This window comes from Saccopteryx bilineata, chromosome 2, assembly GCF_036850765.1.
Source record: "Saccopteryx bilineata isolate mSacBil1 chromosome 2, mSacBil1_pri_phased_curated, whole genome shotgun sequence".
Taxonomy (NCBI): Eukaryota; Metazoa; Chordata; class Mammalia; order Chiroptera; family Emballonuridae; genus Saccopteryx; species Saccopteryx bilineata.
Window position 1 is genome coordinate 345,681,388 of NC_089491.1, and position 17,206 is coordinate 345,698,593.

Below are 17,206 nucleotides of genomic sequence, written 5' to 3' on the forward strand. Positions count from 1 at the left end.
TTTAAACAATTCAGTTCTGTATATTGACTTTTGGTTAACTCAGGCTCCTTTCTGGGTTCTGACTTAAGTAATACATTCTTGCCCCACAAATCAGCATTCAAGGACCAGTCACTAAAAGTGTAAAATGTATTCCTCAGGACAAAGTTGTTGGAAGAAGACCACTTAGAGGTTGTTTCAATTGAAAAATTTTGCCAGTCTTGAGTAAAGCAGTAGAGGAGGAATGGTCATTTTATTAAAGTTAATTGTCATGCGTAACTCAATCAGCTTTGGAGAGAAAGAGAGGAAAGGACACAATTGCATGGCAGGAGACGACACCCTACATCTCAGCCATTTACAGCAATGAAGATATTTTTATTTTTAAAAAGATGGGTCTGGGGTGGGCTGCAGCATTCAACACGAGTCTTTATGGTCATTGCCATTGATCAGTCTCTTTTTCTCAAGCTGTTGATAGGCCAGCAAAACAAACTCTCCCAGAATATATTTCAGTTATATCTATGTGTGCAATCACCACATGAATTACCACAACCTTGAGCCTTTTATTCATACCATCTTACCCATGGTCACCTTAGAACAGTGATTTTCAACCTCTGTTTCTCATGCACTCATAAACTAATTACTAAAGAAAAAGGGGCCCTGACCTCTTCTTCTTTAGTAACTAATTTGTTTGTGCCATGAGATGAAAATGGTTGTATTTAGTCAGGGGCACTGCCCTTAGTAATTAGTGTGTGTTTGTGCCATGAAAAAAAAAGGTTGGAAATCACTGCCTTAAAAAGCAATTGATATGACAATGAAATGGCTATTGTTTGTGACATTGCCTAAAACAGACAGAATGTCATATAATTTCACATTTGCATCAGGTGCAGTTTATGTGGGAGAGATTTCTGATGAAAGATTGGCAGAGTAGTTCATGAAAGAAGTAAGACTATACTTTCAGGGATCATTTCTATAGTTTGTTTGTTCATGAAAGAAGTATTACATATATGTTATAAGCCAGATGCTGTTATTATTGGGGCAAAGTTTATGGTCATGAACAAAACAGATAGCCATTTGTCTTCACGGAGGTTCCTTTCAAAGGAGCATGAACAGAAAAAAACCACATTTATGAAGATGGCATCACTTCTCATTCTGAATAGTAGAGGGAACTTTGGGAGTTATTAACAACCAATCTGGGGCATTTTTTTTTTTTTTGTATTTTTCTGAAGTAAGAAGCAGGAAGGCAATTAGACTCCTGCATTCGTCTGACAGGAATCCACCTGGCAAGCCTACCAGGGGACAATGCTCAGCCCATCTGTGCTGTTGCTCCATTGCTACTGGAACCATTCTATCAATAGCATCTGAAGTGGAGGCCATAAAGCCATCCTCAGCATGTGGAACAACTTTGCTCTCATGGAGCCGTGGCTGGGGGGTGAGGGAGATAGAGAAGAAGGAGAGGAGGAAGGGTGGAGAAGCAGATGGTCATTTCTCCTGTGTGTCCTAGCTGGGAATCAAACCCGGGACTTCCATACACCAGGCCAATGCTCTACCACTGACCCAGCCGGCCAGGGTGGGGTATTCTTTTTAATAAGCTTTTGCTTCACCTTTACGCACGTATCACTCAGGGTTCCAGTTGTATGCAATAGCAGCCACACTGGCTGTTCAAACCAAAAAGGACTTGTGAAAAGATATTAGACAGTCACAGAAAGTTCTGGAGAGGCTGTCGGCAAGAGCAGCCCACACACCTGCATAGGGCTGCTCCGGGGAGGTGGGTTCTGCTGCACATACCTGCCAGCACCAGGCACTGCATTCCAGGACTGACCCCACTTTGGCCTGGGGAGACCAGCTGTGTCCGACAGCATCCTTGTCAGCAAATCTCTCTGTGCAGTTACCACTTCTGTTCTGCCTTCTCTTCCAAAACAAGGCCTTGTGTTTGTCCGGCTGTTGGGCAGAATTAGAGTCACACACGTCTACCCTAGCAGCAAGAGAAACTGAGAACATGGACCTCTGAAATTCCCCAGATGCAAGGGTTGTTTAAAATGGAAAGGTGACCACAGAGTCTGAGCACAGGCCACAGGGAGTCACCTAGGACAGGATTCACCGACCACTCCAAACAACCCTCGGAGGCGTATTTAATTGAGAGAGATGATTGTTGCCTGATATATTAATTAGTACCAATAAGATTAAACTGCTTAAATACATGCACTTATTTTAAACACAGTGAGAAAAATCTACTTGGTGGGTGCTCCTATAGGATTTGTACTTGGGGATACAGAGAACAGTAAGCTACCCTGCTCTGAATTTTTGCAGTGAGGTAAGGGAGGTGTCATGAACAGACATTACATTATGTCATGTGTCATGTGTGAGAAGGAAAAATAAAGTGCCCTGGAAACGCATCGAAGGAACATCTGCCTCCAGAAAGAGTCAGGAGAGTCCACGTTTATTGGCTCTGTGAGCAAACATCGACAGAAGGCATTTCATGTAGGGAAAGAAGATGCAAAGTCAGACAGCATGTGTTTTGTGAAAATAATAAATCTGCAGATGTTGAAAGATGTGTTCGGACCCTGACCCATTGAATCAGTGTTAGAGCGTTGGCAGGGTGTGTGGAAGTCCCAGGTTTGATTTCTGGTCAAGGCACACAGGAGAAGTGCCCATCTGCTTCTCCACCCACCCACCCCTCTCACTTTTCTCTCTCTCTTCCCCTCTTACAGCCATGGCTCTATGTGAGCCTCTGGGCACTGAGGATGGCTCCATGGCCTCAGGCACTAAGAAGAGCTTGGTTGCTGAGCAATGTAATAACACCCCAGATGGGCAGAGTATCACCCCCTAGTGGTCTTGCCGGGTGGATCCCGGTCAGGGCACATGCGGGAGTCTGTCTCTGCCTCCCCTCCCCTCACAGAATTAAAAAAAAAAAAGATGTATTCAGAAGTAAAAGGTCTTTAATTGTCAAGGTAGATATATACATGGGAATATACAGAGAATTTTCAGGATTAGATGGGCTGTTCAATTTGAGAAAACTGTTGGTTGGTCCCAGATAGGTAGTGGCACTGAAGGTAAATGTCAGACTAGAGAAGTCAGGTTTGACTTGCTTTCTCGTATTTGAATGTTTGTCCAGCAAAGAGATGGATGTGACGAAAGCCAGGTGTTAGGGAGTTTCTGTTTGCAGTGTTGCGCAGAGTGAACATGCTGGTAGAAATTAGAAAGCTACTTCTTTATCCCAAACCACAGATTAGGAGGATTTTCACCACATCATGGTAAAAAGGGATGCAGATTATGTAGATTCTTTTGTTGTTGCAATATTTCTCAGGTGTGGGGAGGAAGGCAGACATGACTCTCAATGGTCAGGCATCAACGACCATAGGCAAGTGATGGGAAGCACAGTCTAACAGAAGGATAATTCGTTTAGATAAAATGTGTTGTGTTTAATGTGGTGTATTAGTTTTCCATGGCTACATAAGAAATTCCCTCAATCTCAGTGGCTTAAAAAAACATCCATATTTGAGTTCGTGGTTGTCTAGGTCAGAAGTCCAGGCAACTGGACTGGGTTCTTGGCTCCAGATGTCACAGGCTCAGTCATTTAGAGATGTTGGAGAAGCACCTGCCTCCAACCTCGTGCAGGTTGACAGGTTGATGCCTTATGGTTGTCAGACCACGGTCTCTGTTTCCTTCAGCAATGGCAAGCCTTCCTTGCAGCAAAACTCTCCCATTCTTTGAGTCCTCTAACTTCTGCTACCACCCTGAGAAAATGCTTTGTTTATGTGACCAGTTTAGGTTGTCCAGACAAGTCTCCCTGTCATGAGGGTCAACTGATGAGCGACCTTATTGAACACCTGTACAGTCATCTTTGCTCTAGAGTGTAACATAATCATGGAAGTGCTATTTCATCATATTCACAGATGATGGGAGGTAATCTATGCCAAAAAGAAAAAAAAAATCTGTTAGGACCAGGGATTGGTCTGGCAGGAATTTGATAGATTACTTTTCCCCAGAAATACCGATGCATATAATTTTAAAGATATAATCATGAAATATTAAGAGAATTGTAAAAGTGGCAGTGAATTATTTAGAAACAGTGTCCCAGCATGCATGATACAATATTCAGCTGGGTGTTAAAATGTTTGCTCCGATGAAGGCCAGGCTGTGGTTGTATGTGAGCTGCATATTTTTCAAGTACGGCTGGAGTGTAATTCAAAGCCATTGAATGAATGCCTTCCTCTCGCCTCCCTTCTTTTTGCAAAGCTCCCTTTGATTTCAAAGGTGCTTCATTCCCAGAATGAGAAATTGATGGTGGGAAAGTTTAATCCTTCTAGGCAAAGGTTTGAAACAGGCTTTTTTTTTTTTTTTTTCAGTTTACAGATAAAAATTCTACCTTTGGACTTCAGCACTGTTCAGGTTTACCTGAACTAAATCCATTACAAGTAGCCAAGCCTCTGACTGCATCTTTGGTCCCATCTGTTTTCTGGAGGGGATGGAATAGAAGAGGGTTGGGGGAGGAGACGGGACCCTCCCCTCCTCTGGGAAGAGGGAGAGCTGCCCAGGGACCATTTCTGTTTATAGTCACGGAAAGCAAAAATGTACTGATCCTACTTTTAGATGTTAATGATTTGTTTGCTAAGAAAATGATATTTTTGCTTCAGGTTTATTTATCATGCTCGCTTATAAAGGAAAATGTGTTCTGTCTCCAGGACCCTAAATTGTTTCAAATCTACACATATTTATTGAGTGCTTTTGGCGAGACGCCGGGGTTGGTGCAGGAAGGATGAAGAGATGAGTCAGATACAGCCCTCACCTCCGGGGGACTTCTAATCGACTTCTTTCTGAATGGAAAAGTGTAATGAAGCAAAAGATATTTCAGAAAAATTGCTATAAGTAGGCAAAGTATTATAGGTTGACCACATTGAATCTTTTGTTGTACAATATTAGCTATTAGTAAGAATAAAAAACAATTACATCTACAATACAACACATATCATTTGGCAGTAATTCTCCTTCCTAGAGAAGAACCTCTAAACACCACGTCTAACTACACAGTACATGCGATTTCAGAAAGAGGTTTGATCAACAAGAAATGACACTCATCGGGTCTCAAGTATCCATTGCGGGACAGTCACAGAACCTCACTCTAGGTGATGCTCTTCTCTCTCTTCTCACCCTGTTCTCCATAATCCCACCTCCCACTGTGATCCAGAAAGTTCAGGGAATAAGACCCTGCTGTCATCCTAATTCTCATGCCTCCAGGATCAGAATGCTCTTGGAGCCCTGGGCCTTCCAACACCACCTACTGGCTGTCACATTTTCTCAGTGCCAAACAAGAGACAACAGTGGAGCCTTGAGATACAAGGGTCTGAGCAGACACAGCCAGTGCGCTTGAAGGAGAAGCTTTTCTCCGGCCCCTCTCGGGGAAGGAAGTCATCATAGCCTCGCGGGCCTGCAAAAGAGAACAAGAAAGGCATGAGCCGCTTTTCAGCACTAGTGAGAACAAGTGAGCTCTCAGATTTGTCTTAATTTAATGTCTAAGTAATGACTCTCTTCCTAACACCCCTCCCCGCCATACTTTGTAATTAATAATGAGACTCTTTGCAATTCACGTTCTTTTTTCTGTCACATTACCTTTATTTGCTCCTGGCTTGGGCTCTGGGGGGGCTACCAGAAACTCACGTGTGTTTTTTTTTTTTGGTTTTGGTGTGAAGCGTGGAGAAAGAATAGGGGATGTCCTGGAAAAGAGCAAACTTCTCCCGGCGATGCTGTTCCTGCAGCCCACGCAGTCTGTGACTTTGCGTGGGAGACCGGGGTTGATTGCGTGAGCGGCCGGTCTCCCGTTTCCTGCCGTTGCTCAAGTCCATGTCCCTGACGTAATTTGCTCATCGGAGCGCACGGTTGTGTTTCTGCCGCCTTAGGGCTTTCTTTTCTTCAGCTTACAATATCCAGAATTAAACCTCAAAGACCAAAGCGCTATGCGTTTCGAATAATTCTTCTACAGAGATTTGTAATTGATGTTTTACAGACTAGAATGAGATCCTGTTCTTTGATCGGGAGCCCGGTCAAGAATGAAACCGAAATTGTCAAGGTTGGTGCCCGCATTACCACTTAGAAAGTTTCCTCCATCGAAGCTTAGGGTATCCTTGAAAGGGCAGAGGGCTGGTTTCTGCTCCTTTTCCGCTGCCTTTGCTCGCTTTGGATTTTGTTAATTTTTCTGATTGAATCATTCTTAGTCTTTATCTTATTATTCAACGTTCTTCCTTTTACTAAGAAAAAACAAACAAACAAAGGAAAAAACCTCTTCTCTGACACATCATGATAGGCATAAAGAAATTAGCAGAAAACAAAATCAAAATCAGCTGCGTGGAGTTTGACTTCCGGCTGGTTGACTCTGGAGCCCTGAGTTTAGAACCGAACAGGTTTGGATTTGAATTCAGACCCCTCCGTCTTTCCTTGTCTTTAAAAGTGGGTATAACATCTGTGTCTTCGGCCAATGTTGAAATTTTAAAGAAATATCACCTGCTTAGCTCAGTGCTTGTCAACAAATAGGAAGTCAATGGAGAAATACTGTTTAAAAAAATAAAAATTTTGCCTGACCGGGCGGTGGCGCAGTGGATAGAGCGTCGGACTGGGATGCAGAAGACCCAGGTTCGAGACCCCGAGGTCGCCAGCTTGAGTGTGGGCTCATCTGGTTTGAACAAAAGCTCACCAGCTTGAGCCCAAGGTCGCTGGCTCCAGCAAGGGGTTACTCAGTCTGCTGAAGGCCCACGATCAAGGCATGTATGAGAAAGCAATCAATGAACAATTAAGGTGTTGCAATGCGCAATGAAAAACTAATGATTGATGCCTCTCATCTCTCTGTCCCTGTCTATCCCTCTCTCTGACTCTCTCTCTGTCTCTGTAAAAAAAAATAAAATAAAAATAAAAAATAAAAATTTTAACAATATAGAACCCTTTTTGCCATGTTTGTCTAAATAAAGAGCACAGCTGAAATGGAAACCATAAGCTGCAGACCACGTCTTCCGAGCCCATGTGAATTGAGCTTAGCCGGTTTTCAAACTGGATCATCCTTCTCTTGACAGTTATTATTTTGTACACAATTTGTGGACCTTGTTAAAAAAGTTAGGATTGCGGCTGAATCTCCAACACTCTGAACACATAGTTAAGGCTGCGTTGATAACAGTGACAGATGACCAATAGGAAGGCATGGGCTTTGGCCACACCCACTATCTTTAACATCCTGAAACGATCCAAAAGAATAGTCATATGTAACATATTTATATATGTAAATTAAAACAATGCATTAGGCGGGCTGTGGCAGCTTCTAGACAAAATTTTCATCCACTTCTGCTCTGATCAGATTAATCGCCCAAGTCCCTGTTATATAAAAAAAATTGTAAAGTGTCCACTGATTAGTATGACATAAACGTAGTGTTTCTTGAGATGTAGAGTACTTATAAAAAAAAAAAAAAAGAGGAAAAAAAAGGAATAACTTAAAGAACTAATTTGGCCTCGTGTTTTAAAAAGTTAACTTTCTTATCCGGGTATTAAACAAATACCATGTAATTCACGGACCCTGAATTACACTGAAGTTATAAACTCTTTAGAATTGGTCACTACATTTCACATCCTCTGAGAGCTTCTTTTCAAGATGACAAACGGTCTCCCTCATAAATCAGTGCTACATGCACACTTTCTTATCTTACCTGATCCTTAATCTGTTGATAAGAATACAGTGAATGCCCAGTACTACATAGCTTCACTGCTGAGTAGGAGCAAGTTCAAGAATTCAGGAACTGTGACTCTGGTTAACAAAATTATACAGGTTTCGGGTGTACAGTTCCACAGCACATCATCTGGATACTGTATTGTGTTCACCACCCAAACATGCACTAAAACGAACAGGAATTCAGCGGCTGTGATCATATAGATAGATGTCTTTAATCATGAAGAAATTCTTTTATAGCTGTATATCATATACATTTCAGCCTATCATAGCATTATAGTGTTTTTTTGTAAAAAAGTGTACCTCCTCCCCAGCTATACAAATACATCTAATTTTTGAACAATTAGAATAAAAATTAAGAGCTAAATAAACATTAGTAATATGGTTAGTCATTTCTATACTTTATATTTTTCCTCATTTGGTCACAATATCCTTTTTTTCATTTTCTCTTCTCTTCTTTATTAGCTTTAAATATCCTTCCTGGTTCTTGAACAAGACAGTTCTAAGAGTTGCATTGAAGGGGCAGGCTTCTACTAATGGGTGATAAGATTGATCCATCTTTAACCCCAAATTCAAATTATAACAGGAGACACTGTTACTAATGGAGCATGATGAGTTTGCCTTTATTTCAGTATTAAACTAGTGTCACTTCATTAATTTTAAAAGGTATTTGATTTACCTGTTAAGAAGTTTATAAGAATTCCTTTACTTTCAGTTTCTTAAGAAGGCCAAAGTATTTTGCATACTCCTCTCTGCTGGATGTGTTTTTCCACAGTTCTGTAAGAAACGAAACCATGTTTGAAACCAAAGCCACGTTTGCAAACAGAAGATAGGTGCTGTCAAGTGCTTCCATTTTCAGTGGTCTTTTATTTTAAATGGCTCTTATAAAGCGTTATTTGCTTCCAACATAAAAGTTACTATTGTAATTGGATCAGAAGTTGCTAGGTACTACAGTTTTCTTGGAGAAATTTAGAATATCCCATAGATCAGGTACCCTAAGGCTGGTCATGAACATGTGGGAAATTTTTCATGAAAGTAGAAGTTACTAAACCTATGAAGGTGCATAAAACATTTTGGGCCCATTTGGCTTTGATGTGGATTTTGACTTTTTTCTCTAAATTTTCATTCTATCCCAATTTCAAGCTTCTTGCACTATGGGAAAACCTGTTAAAGAATTTCTTTGCAAGGAGAACGGGTGGCTTTAAGTCTATGAGGATACAATGTATAGAAAATTGTACTAAAAATGACAATATTTACCAGGCCCATCTGCTATATCTGTCTCTTAGTGTCTCCCTACTCATTCAAAGCCTAAGGAGGTGGAACAACTATGAATACTTTTTTCAATTACATCAAGATACACCTACTACATTTTTGGTGGAACAGTTGTATGTTGTTAAATATAATACGAGTGCCGAAGATCTCCCCTCTTTTCTAAGACATTCTGTAGTTCTAAGACATTCTGTAGTCGGGGGATAGTAATTGAAGGAGCTGCTATGCTCCATGCACCTTCACCGGGACCAAGCATGAAATTAACAACAACACAATGCCCATTGTCATCCAGGAACTGAGGTTAGTGTTGGAATTAATAATGAAACATGGCAAGTGCCGACCAAGGAGGAGGAATCCCTTCCTATGCGAGAGTCATGGGGAAGATCAGAGAACTCATGAAAGATGTAGGAATTTCATCTTTAGGACGTGTTGACTTTATTAAACTATATTGATCTTGAACATAATCATTTTGCATTTTTTTTCTCTTAAAAAAAAGAGTGGAACTGGAGAGAAAGTCTTTATAAACTTATGTTTTCAAACATTTAAAATACTCAGTTTGAGACAGTGTTCAAATATGGCAAGTGGAGATATGAGGCAATTTTCCACGTATTTCAAGTCAATAGATACAGCTTTCAGTGATCACAACTTTATTGGAACATGGCCTTACCTTTGTACCTTCATGTATACCTAGTTTTGAAGATCATCACATATACAATAAGCTATTTCCCTTATAGCATTGTGTAGATCATTGCCCATTTGCATTGTTGTGTGCATCATTGTATACATAAAAATGTGTTTACATCAACTGACTGCCATTGGACACACCACAGACAATTTTGCATATAGTGTTTCCTGTGTTATTTGCATATACCATTGACGTCATTGCATATACAATGACAGACAATATGTACATGTCTGCTTTTGCTGTTCTGTATTTCTTCTCATGATCTGTTTTATGGCAGAGCCTCTTCCCTAGAAAATAATGAGGCTTCAGTAAAGGAGTCCCTGAGGCAGATGGCATGGAGCTATCATGTGCATCCCTAATTATTTTGTTAATAAACAATAAGCTATATTTAGTTACCGGCAGGAACATTCCCATTTTGTAAATGTGCCTCTGACCTTTTTCTTCTTAAGTGAAGGAAACAGCAATAGCTAGCCAGACCTTATTTTGTTCCACATGCCAGCTGGAGACGAGGTTTTGATGATAGAAATGAGAATCAATTTTGAAATTCACATCATTTTAAGCCATTTAGTGAAGAGCTGTTGCAGAAATTAAAGGAGTTTTCTACACTGAAGAGTTACATCTCAGTTCTTCACTTACGATCTTAGCCAAGGTTCCTCTGGCGTAGACTAAGGGTGAGATTCCCCATTCCTCCTGGGATAACTGAGAATGTCCTGGTTCATATCCAGCTCCTCGGAATAATAGCCTGTCCACAAACTCTCCTGACCCATGAAGGCCAGATGATTCCCACCCTGCCGAGCAAGTGACAGTGATAATGTTCAGGTTATTGGATATGCTAATGCATGAGAAGTAACTGCAGACCAAGGAAAATGTGTTAAAATCGAATTCCGCAAGACAGTTTCTTTCTTAGTTCTGTCTACCCTGATGACTGAAGTTTTGATACAATCCAAGGGCCTTTTGATGGTAATGGCTAAAGATTTAACTTATGAAAATTTACTTAATGAAGACAACCAAAGGATTTTTAATAATGAATACCTGTTCTTGAATGAGAATCCACTTACCAAATGGTAAGCCAAGAATAATGTTTGGAATCAACACAGTGAGTGCCTTTGCAAAATTTCCCATTCCTCTTTACTGAAACACCATGTGAATCACTAGTATTGGTTAAAAAAAAAATTACTTGTTGTTACAGTTCAATTTATATTTGTCTATTATGATCTGAGCTTTTCTTATATGTCATACTTCCAGAAAGTCAATTATTTATCAATTTGTCCCTCGAAATATCCATTTATTATTTAATTAATTCTTATATTCACTCATTTAACAGATACTGACTGAGCGCCGATTATGTCTAGAGAACCATGGTTGGCAGTGGTCATTAAGTGATAATTAAAATGCAGTCCTGGACCTCCAGAAGGTTGATAATCCTTAGCTTGCTTCTGTACGGGTTCAGGGTGTGTTCTGAGTTTCTCGTGGTTGCAAAGAACAAATGCGATTTCTGTGTCTTGGACTTGGTTATCGTATGTTCATTTGCCTCTGTTTTTTCACAGAAGACCTTACTTCTATGCACATTAAAAGTATGATATTTAGTCCCATTTGCCACCCTATGTAAAATTCTCTTCTTAAAAAAATATTCCTATAATCTAGCTTTCATTTGAATATCCTCAGGAATAGACGGGTGTTGCCCATATTTAGAAAAGGACACAATGAGAGTTCTGTTGTTGCTGGGAACGATTTCTGTATAGATCTGTGAGGTATTACATGACTCTGTGCCTTTTGTGATAATCCCCAGTCCTAGGTGCTTGTAATTTGTTCATTTTTGTGCATATATGTGAAATATTAATGAAAATGTATCAAAGCTGTTTTGAGTGAAATACTGCCTATATAGTATTATATAGTCAGAGGTCCTAATTTAAGCACTATACTTTTTTATAAAGTAAATTAAGGTTCCATAATCATTTCTAGGCATCATATATCATTAATCATGCAGTTGAGGAGGCATTTGATCAAAACGAGCATCTTAGTTTCTTATGGATGTTAAAACAAATTGTGCTGGAGCAGTCTCAGATTTCCAGGCGGTCAAGAACAGTTTACATCGTAATTCGGTTAGTTATCCTATTAGGTCTCTTTTTCAGCCTTAGATAATTGACAAATTTCATAAGTATGTCTTTCATGCCTTAGATCATAAAAGTATTAAATTTGACACAATACACAGAAAGCCTGTGGCACATCATTAGAGAGTGCTCTTCAAGTTGATATCATCATTAGTCAACAAATCTGGAGCATAATTATTAACTATTTTTGAATTTACCTAAAACTGTTATCTCTCAGACGACACTTCATCATTTCACAGTTATCAGAGATATTGCCACATGCTTAGCTAAAATTAAATTGGTGCTGCATCTACATAATGTATTGTGTCCTATTAAATAAGAATGTGATCATAGAAGGAAATCCTTATAACCTACCACAGCTCCTCTAATATCACCAACGCCCCATTTCTTTTATTCTAAATCAGGCGTCCCCAAACTATGGCCCACGGGCCACATGCGGCCCCCTGAGGCCATTTATCCGGCCCCCGCTGCACTTCCAGAAGGGGCACCTCTTTCATTGGTGGTCAGTGAGAGGAGCACTGTATGTGGCGGCCCTCCAACGGTCTGAGGGACAGTGAATTGGCCCCCTGTGTAAAATGTTTGGGGACCCTTGTTCTAAATATTTCTCACCTATACACCAAATTTTGAATAATAGTCTATTTTTTTTTAGACTTACTAATAAGTCCTCTCTTTTTTGTTTAACTTATGGGTTTTTTGTTGTTTGTATGTTTTTGGCTGCCTTTACTTTTCTGGAAGCCCCTTTAATACATATTCAAGGAAGTTACCCTTCCATTTAAGAGCAATGCCTGTGGTGGCGCAGTGGATAAAGCATTGACCTGGAAATGCTGAGGTCGCCGGTTCGAAACCCTGGGCTTGCCTGGTCAAGGCACATATGGGAGTTGATGCTTCCAGCTCCTCCCCCCTTCTCTCTCTCCCTCTCTGCCTCTCTCTCCCTCTCTCTGTCCTCTCTAAAAAAAAAAAAAAAAAAAAAAAAAAAAAAAAAAAAAAAAAAAAAAAAAAAGAGCAATGCCAGTCCTTGGGGATGTAATCTGAATGTTTCCAAAATGTTAAAGCAGCTAAGGGTATGCCTGTCTTATTAGGTCCTACCTTGATGCCAGAAATAATTCCCTGTACTCAGTGATGAGCTCCGTTTTTCCTAGGACAATCAGAAAGCTGTTGCCCTTGTAGGAGGTAGAAATGGGAGGTGAGCAGCTCTGCCCTGCCATCATTGGATAATAGATGATCAAATCACATCTTCTTTCTCCTGTTTTGTTTCAAATATCCTTGTATACTCTTTTTGTTTTGATTTCCTTTTTATATAAGCATTAATTTAACCCTCTATTTTAGTAATGATTGTAACCCTGATCTTTCAGCTCCTCTGTCTCCTAGCAGATGTTAATCAATGCCCATGGTTTCTTTGTTTGGGCTACTTCTATTTAACCAGTAATTAGGCTTGGTTGAAGCTCATTCATCCTACTTCTTGTGGTAGGTCACATGCCACACCTTCTAGTTGTTTCTGTCCCACTGTAAATGAAATCTGAGCTCATAAGCAAGCGACTGTTAGCACTTTGGATGACAGCTGTTTTTTCTTTATCAGTGAGATCATTTGCAATCACATACTTAAGTGTTATTTTTCTTAAGGTCCCATTTCACCAACAGCATTATTTTAGCTCAGCTTTCCTTTGTCCCTCACAATATACTTTTCAAAACATGCTCACATCACATACACTTTTCACTGTTCAGAGGGCCATTTCAATGTATTGAGTTATGTCTTTTTTTTTTCTTTTCAATTATGAAGAAATATTCGATGATGACTTCTTTGCGTGTTTATAGTCTGTGTATTGGTTTTACTCTAGAATGTCATAGATGTCTCACTGAAATTCCTACTTTCTCCTTTGTCTGTTTATTCCCCAGAAATTTTAACAGCTTTATCCATGTGTCATTGATGTACACAAATAAATATATATATATATATATATTTTTTAACTGTGCAGTTTGATCCTTTTTATTTATGAATACACTCACGAACCCACTGCCACAATCAAGATAATGAATAGATCCATCACCCAGGAAGTTTTCTGTTTCTTTGCAATCCTTACCTTTTCCCTTCTTTTTCCCCATCCTCAAGCAAGCATTTGTTCCTATGGATCAGTTTTCATTTCCTAGAATTTTATATAAATGTCATTGTACTGTATGTATTCCCTCCGCCCCCAGATTTTATCAAGCAGCATAATTATTTTTAGAATAATTTTATGAATCATGTAAATCAACATCCATTCCTTTTTATTCCTGCATAGTGTTCTTTTCAATGGCTACACACAATTTGTTTACTTGTTCATCTGCTAATAGACATGTGGGTTGTTTCCAGCTTTGATCAATTACATATAAAGCTGCTGGGAACATCCTGGACAGGACATTGTATGTTCACATGCTTCATTTCCTCTTGAGAAAATACCCTAGAGGGGGATAGTGGGATCACTGGTCAGTAGTACAAACCACTTTATCCATTCAGATGATTCTTTGCCCATCTGTGGGTGGGTAGTTTTTTCGTAGGCGCAGGCTAATCATGACTCAACTGAAAAATCAAGGGCGCCCCCTGCTGATTCTTTGGAGTTAGCTTTCTCTCTCTGCAGCTCCTTCCTTGGCTTCTGAGTTCAGCTAACCTTGATCTCCCCAGCTCTCAGATCTACCTTCTCAACTCAGGGATTCTGCCAGGTTCTGCCTGGGTTTCTTTTTGTGTCTTAGCCCCAATCCTCTTTCAAGATAGGAAGCTGGGGAAATTGGTCTTACTTCCTGTATGTCTCTGGGCACCTCAGGGAATCATAGTCCTTTGTTGCTTCCTATCTTCTAACTTGCAAGCCAATGTTTCATGTCTTTCGTTTGCCTTTTCAGGCAGGAAAGCAAATTTAATTTTTGTTACTCTATCTTGGTTGGAAACAGGGGTTCTGAAATACAAATTATTATATATACATTTTCTATGGTGACTTCAGTATTGACCTTTTAGTGGGCTGATTATTTGTGAGATAATGTAATTTGTGGATTTTCCTCTGATGAGGTGTTTTTTTCCTATCAATGACTCCATTTTTTATTTCTAAGGTAACATTTTGGTTCTTTTTAATATCTCTCTGCAAATACTTTATTTCTCCCTGTTGTATCTGATCATTACTGCTCTTTTTAATAGCTGACATGACTTATTTTATATATTTGAGAACCTAAACCATACATCTGTCCACTGGTCCTAAATTGCTATTACATCTGGGGTTCATCTGCATGATTTTGTTAGCTGACTTGAGTGACACTCTTTTTTTCTGATGCTTAGAAATTTTGGTTTGCACACTCTTCTTGACAACCAGAGTCTGTCTGTCCCTCTCTCTCTTTCTCTCCCATCCTTTTCGGCCGTATAGTTTTGTGGCTTTTTCTATTCAGCTTCCCAGATGTCCGATCAAGAAGTCCATCCTACGTGGATGAGCCTGGGCCTCAGCCGGGCAGTGTTATTGGGGAATCACGGGTCCAGCCCCCAAGCCAGGGGGTGCCTTTACTCAGCTCAGCTGTGCCTGTTTCCCAACTCTTCTGGGCACACACACATCTCATCTTCCCAAGTCGGTAAGCTCCTATTTTCAGTCTCTCTTACAAGTGGCCCCACAGGTTCCTGGGTTCCTCGGTTCAGTCCTGACACACGCAGCAGGTTCCCATCACTGGCACTGCTCAGAACCCAAATGTCCTGCTTCTTCCATGTGTCCCCAGACATCAGGTCCAGCAGGTTCAACTGCTGTCCTCATTGCTTGCATTTTGGTTGCCTTTCTCGTGCATGGAGATGTTTACCTTATTTTTTATCTCGGCTATGTTCTTTTTTCAATTTTCTTTTTATCCATCTTATCTAAACATACTGTGTATTCAGACCAGAAGGAGGCCACCAAGCCTGAACGCATAATGCTATCTTGCATGAAAGTCTCCTTTTTCATTTATTCTTTTCATCTGATACATAATTCTCAGCTCAGTTATTAAGGATAGTTCTATACTTAATTGAAAGTTCTTTTCTACAATTTAAAAAAAAAAATTAGACTCCAGACTCATAGTCTCCAGTGGTGGTAGAACCACCCCCATGGGCACCATGTCCAGGCAGAAGCCATTTATCATGAGCAAAGAACTCCACGCTCTCTCCTGAACCATCCACTAAGTCCATGTTTTTCTCTCAGAGGTAGTAATTTACAAAGCTTATCATTATAAGCTATCGCTAAGTTTTTAGTGAAAATTTCATCTATTTCCCTAGGTTCTCTGTTATAATTTATCACTCAGGTAGCCCCAGTAGAGTGGGCATCTAGAATGCAGATGCTGTGTATTTGTATAGTTCATATATACACACACACACAAATATACTGAGGGGGAAGAAGGTGTGTATGTGAGACAGAGGTTTGGAGGGAGTTGGGAGGGAAACAGGAGAGAGAGAGGAAAAAGAGCAATATTAACAGAGAGAGAGAGAAAGGAAGGGAGGGAGGCAACAGCATCCTTACTGTTAGGGAATAGTAGTAAGAGTTCCATACCATACACATCCTTCAAGTCACTCTAACAATTTACTAGTTATTTACTTGACATTTTTGGTTCTATTATTTCTAGACAGTTATACTTAAGTCATCTGAGAAACTAAGAGTTTGTGACTATTTAAAACCCTCTGTCGCCTGACCAGGCAGTGGCGCAGTGGATGGAGCGTCAGACTGGGATGCCGAGGGCCCAGGTTCGAGACTCCGAGGTCACCAGCTTGAGCGCGGGCTCATCTGGTTTGAGCAAAGCTCACCAGCTTGAATCCAAAGTCGCTGACTTGAGCAAGGGGTTACTCCATCTGCTGAAGGCCCGCGGTGAAGGCACCTGTGGGAAAGCAATCAATGAACAACTAAGGTGTCGCAATGCGCAGCGAGGGGCTGGTGGTTGATGCTTCTCATCTCTCCATTCCTGTCTGTCTGTCCCTGTCTATCCCTCTCTCTGACTCTCTCTCAGTCTCTGTAAAAAAATAAAATAAAATAAAAAACCTCTGCCACTTCTTCGACATTCCATTTATTTCCCCTCTGAGCTCCCACGATGTCCACTGGGTACATGTTGGCCCCAGTTATACTCTCCGCACTATCTCAGGAAGCGTGTCCGCTCTGTGTGTGGTGTTCCCAAGGTCCGTGTGAAGAAAGGGTTATCGTCCTTAATCCTCGAATCGATAGAGGTTATACATTTCACTAGCCAAATGAACAAAGTAATCAACCACCCCAAATGACATTGCTTGATAGATCAAAGAGAAACAGGAAGTTTTCATCAACCTTTTATACCATGTTCCTCAGGAAACTGACATCTGCCCTCCCTTTGAGGTTACTCACTATTCTCTCCACAGGCTTCCGCTACGGAGTAAGTCTTAACTCATATTTTTCCTTCTTTTTAGAATTTTGCTTCCCATAAAGTTGTCAATAAAGTCTATTTTTTTAAAAAAAATAATGAGTTTAATGG

At 40.3% G+C, this 17,206-nt stretch overlaps 1 protein-coding gene and 1 pseudogene across 1 annotated transcript in view; both read left to right on the plus strand.

Moving 5' to 3' along the window:
- The window catches only part of CNTNAP2 (contactin associated protein 2), a 1,332,419-nt gene that overhangs the window by 444,340 nt on the left and 870,873 nt on the right, over positions 1-17,206 (plus strand). The window lies entirely within an intron of this gene.
- On the plus strand, positions 919-1,044 carry LOC136327788 (small nucleolar RNA U3; annotated as a pseudogene).